Source organism: Pteropus vampyrus, unplaced genomic scaffold, assembly GCF_000151845.1.
Source record: "Pteropus vampyrus isolate Shadow unplaced genomic scaffold, Pvam_2.0 Scaffold383, whole genome shotgun sequence".
NCBI lineage: Eukaryota > Metazoa > Chordata > Mammalia > Chiroptera > Pteropodidae > Pteropus > Pteropus vampyrus.
In genome coordinates, this window is record NW_011889164.1 from 1,152,085 (window position 1) to 1,157,241 (window position 5,157).

The 5,157-nt window shown below is 37.1% G+C and overlaps 1 protein-coding gene across 1 annotated transcript in view; it reads left to right on the forward strand.

Annotated features, from left to right (window-relative positions):
* Positions 1 to 5,157, forward strand: part of RGS7 (regulator of G protein signaling 7) — a 500,731-nt gene that overhangs the window by 313,330 nt on the left and 182,244 nt on the right. The gene's annotated exons all lie outside the window — the stretch shown is intronic.

The window sequence follows — 5,157 nt, forward strand, 5'->3', positions numbered from 1 at the left end:
TAAAATGAAAATGTATCATTAAAACTCTTAGCTTTTCCTCAGCTTCTAAGATATTGGTTTAGATCTTGTACTTTCTGTGAGAGCCTGAAGATAAAAAATGCAAACTTTTTGAAACTGTAGATTATTAGAGGTATCTTGATCATGAATTACGAACATGGGAGAATTTTTTAACTCACAATTCATTGCTCATAAATATACAAGAAAATTAAAAGGTCTTCTGAAATCTGGCAAATTTTTTAGTTTTACCTCACATTATTTACCCATGTTTCATGTGAACTGGATCACATGTCGTTTCCATTTAAAAGTTTACTTTTTGTGTAGAATCTGCTTTTCTCCATATGGGGATCTCATCTCTCAGGCTGGTGAAAACCTACTTCATTCTCCAAGGCCGGCTGAAATTCCTTTTCTGATCACTGAAGCCAGGAATTATTTATTTCTTCCCAAGATTTCGTAGCTATTTCTACCACTCATATTCCATGTCCATAACCACTTTCATACCATAGTTATTTATATTTTACTTCCTTCATATAACTGTAGGCATCTTAGTATTATGGTGCTTCCTGGAACATAATAAATATTTAAAGAGTATTAATGAATAAACAGATGAGTTGAGTAATTTTTATGTTTAGGAAATGACTGTATAGTTACATGGTTGGACAAGTAATTTCTGCTGCCTTATTCCCGTGACATCAAAACGACTGGAGAGAGCTTACACAAGTTGAATTATGCAGATACCTATAGACGAGTAATATAGAGTGCATCTGTCCAGTTGATTTAAAATCAAGAAACTCATTAATGTTTAAAATTTGAAATTTAGAGAACATTGCATAAAAGGCTAATGTCATACATCTAGACAGCGCTATCTGATTATTGGACAGTCTCAAGTTGAGGAGTGGACATCAACGTAGAGCAAGCACTGAGGAAAATAATTTGGGTACTATCATGTGGTCTAGACTTTGTTTTAAGACTTAAAACTCAATACATGTAGAAAATGAGATTGTGAAAGAAAAGAAAAATTATTTCATGAGGAAAAGAAGTAAAAAAAAAATGTAGGCTCAGTGACATAAACCTGATATTTGACAACTAAGACTTCTTAGAAACAGTGTTTTACAGTCTTACCTAGAGCAGACCATCACTACCATTTTTCAAGTTAATGTCTTCATAATTGGTGAGGTTACCAGGGAAGGATGCTCGCTTTGTATCTCTTACTCCTTGGAATTTTACTGAAAGCAGGACTCAACAAGGTTAATTACATTCTCAGGCTGAAAGATCCCATTAATATGCTGACTCTCGGAAGTGACATTACCTTGCTTTGTCCCCTCCTACCATTATGTCTTTCTAATATGATATGGTATGGATATTTTAATTTTGTAGTGTAACACTGAGGAACTGGATGTAAGTAACATCTCTATTGTTCCATTTTAAGGTAACAGCTTCTTAAATTTATTGACAAGGGTCATTCCATTGTGCTCTGTGTGAGTGAAAAGAGGCTTGTTTATTGAGCAGGATTTTCTCATTAGCAGAGAGGAGGCAATAGTCAGGCCTTCTGAGCTATGAAACTAAAAGCAATTTTTCTTTCTAATTCTTAGTGCAGCTTTTAAAAAAATTAACTACCATAATACAATGACAATAGGCAGAGTATATGTCTTTTTATTTCTGTATAACTGACCTGAAGGTCCTCATAAATCCTACTTTTATTCATGGATAAAGGGTCAGGAAGGAGGATAGTGAGAGACTGGATATGTGATTAATCTCACCTATTATATATAACTAGATCACTTCCTTATTTATCCTGTCACTTCCTGCTAATTTACTATGATCTGGGTAAAGTTTCTTCTCAAGTCCCCTTCCATTTTTTCATTTTCTTGGATGACATTCCAGTGCAGGGGTGTAGGTTACATGACACCACATCTTTGTTAACATGTGGGGCTTGGGACCTCTCATTGACTTCTGGTCCTTGTTTGCTCCTCAGGCTCTCACTGACCTTCCCTGAGGTATCTTTTCCTACCACATTTGGGTCTTTTCCTTTACCCTGGCTGCATCCACAGTTTTCCAGCACTGGTGCAGCCCTTGGTCTGTTCTTCGGGCACGGTCAGTCTAAGGCATTCCCCTTTTGCCGCCGCCACCACCACCACCACCACCACCACCACCATCACTATGTCTACAACTGGCAACCCTTATCTACAGGCCTCTCATTCTATACTGTAGAGGACCCTAGTAGCATAATTTTTAATTCTCATGTGGTGTCCATGACCAGCACTCAAGGGCTTCAGGGAATTTTGGATCTCTTTCACCTCACAGGCCCCCCTTGGGCAAACGTAGCCAGATTCTGTTGTTCCTCCACCTTGATGTTGCCTGTTCCATGAGGCTGGGACCTTCCCTGGTGCTAAGAAGGAAGTGGCACATGCACCATTCTGCCTTTGTATCCCCAAATCCATATGGATTATTCTAGAATGATCTGTTCTCCTGTGGCAATCAACAAGTACTTTCTGCTGATTATTGCAATACAATAACTCAAAATATAAACAAAATCTTTTAATATTTTTTAGACTAAATCAAAAGGATTAGCTCTCCCAGAGAGCATACACACTCAATTTTCTTTTGTAGGCTTTGCTTGAAACAAAACAAACTCCTTTTTCTATCATTAATTTTGTGTTTTCAGTTTTAGTTAAGCCACATGTCATTCTGGTTAAAAGCCAAAGCAACCTGTGTGCTGATTACATGTGATTTATGAAAACTATCTCATTATACAGATTTACCAGGTGTAGGAGCCACTTCAACACAGGGGAAGTGGAGTATTTCTGGTGACAGGATCAAGCATTTGATGGAGCTCACCACCTCTTCCGCAGGAGCCTGTCTGCACATTTTCCTGTTATGACATCTAAAAGCTGAAATTCCCAGATAAGACCATTGATAGGGTCAGTAGGAAACTAGAACATTGGTCAAGAAAGGCCTTAGTCAAGAAAATCACAAAACCACAAAGTGGCCAATTTTATGAATGTGTGGATACATTTCTAGAAGAGAAGTCAAGATTTTGATCAACAGATTTTAATTTAATTTCTGCCTTTTGGCCTTCTCTTCTGCGGAGAGCAGAATAAAATGTCCTAAAATGCAGTTGCATTCTTGGCATATTATGAATGGCAATTGTTCCTTTCTTAGTATTAAAACCACTGGCAAGAGATCATCACAGAGCAGGGTTTTTAATTCATTTGAGATGTTGTAATGTGTTTGTGTTAGGAACAAGAAAGCATATTTTATTAAATGTTGTTGCCTTACATGTGTATTTTGTTGCAAATATTAATCTATAAAGAGTCCTAATTCTTTGACTCTACAACAAGCATCCAGACTGTGGACTGCTACCATCGCCAGATACTCATTCATGGTGCCAACAGGGTAATCACTTCAAAACAAAGTCCTCTTGCCCAGATAGTCACACCAGAACTCTTATCCCATTATTCTAGGCAGTACCCAAATGCCATTTCATTTACTCTAGTAGTTCACTAAGGCTGATGTAACAGAGTACCACAAAATGGCTGACTTAAGCAATAGAAATGTATTGTCTCACGGTTCCGGAGGCTGAATGTCTGATATCAAGGTGTAGCAGGGTTTGTTTCAGGTGAGGCCTCTCTCCTTGTCTTATAGATGGATGTCTTCTCCCTATCTTTGCATGATCTTCTTTCTGTATACATCTGCATCTCAGTTTTCTCTGCTTATAAGGACACCAGTCATATTAGATTAAGACTAATTTTGTTGACTTTATTTAACCTTAGTTACATTTTTAAATACCCTATCTCCAAATCAGTCATATTCTCAGGTACTGAAAGTTAAAACATTAATACAGGAATTGGGAGACATAATTCAACCCTTAACATTTACTGAACTCTTCAGTTTTGCACTTTCATCTGACCTAATTCTTCTGCTTTTCAGTCATTCCCCATTGGTGGCTCTCCTCCCAACCATTTACAGTGTGCTTTCCAACATTTCTATTCAACATTTCTATTCAATTGAATAGAAATAAAGGTCACAGAGGTATCCACTTCCCATTTCTGGGCATATTGTCATGCCGATCTGTCCCCAGAGTGCCAGCTGATGGTTCCAGTTCTCAACTCAGTAATGACGGGAAATCTGTGAATGCCGTCTCCTATTGGAACTATAATCTCCAAAGCTATTGAGCAGTCTTAAAATTCAGATCAGTATAGAATCTGTCACCATAGAGCCCAAAGAAAATTCTATATTTCTTTTGCTTTTTCTCTGATATCTGGTAGCTTCTTTTCCCAGTTTCTTAAAAACACAAAAGCCCTATTAAGTCATTCAGAAATGATTTACACTCCTCAGGTGATTCAGGTCTTTGCTATTCAAGGTCTGACTGCAGCAATATCATCTGAGGAGCTTGTTAGAAATGCAGACTCTCAGGACTCACACCAAATTTACTGAATCAGAATCTCCATTTTAACAACATGATTCCAATGCACACTACAATTTGAGAAACATTGGTCTAGGTAACTTTCCAGCATCTCTATCATTCAAGAGGAGGATAACTAAAGAGTTTTGTTTCAATTTCTGACTCTTGCTTATATAAACTCCCTTATGGGCTCAGTCTCTTTTTATTTTTCCTACCTTTATTTTTAAACTCTTTTTAAATTGCTTTTTATATTTTAATTACAATTGAAATTTAACATTATATTAGTTTCAAGTGTAGAGCATAGTGGTTAGACATTTGACATTTATGTAATTTACAAAGTGAACTACCTTGTAAATTATATAATTACAAGATGATCTAATAACCACCTATAACAGTTATTATAATATTGTTGACTATATTCTCTATGCTTTCAATCTCTTTACAGAAATTCCTGCCCTTAACAGAAACTTCATCTTTAAAAAACACTGCTTTCTTTGCAACCATACATAGCAGAGGCTGAGCATTTGCTAATGTATCACATATTTGTGTATTTGATGTGGGACAGAAGAAATAGAATTTCCCTAACTTTACTGTCACTTCAAAACTTTTGAATCTCTTCTTACTCCTTCGACAATTTTTCTCAACTCCCTAGACCACCCATTGGCCTCCTGGGCCTATCCTGGTGCTACACACACCTTGAGAACCACCTGCTTTCACTGTGAGCTTGTGCCTGCACAACTGAGTGCTGCTGGTGT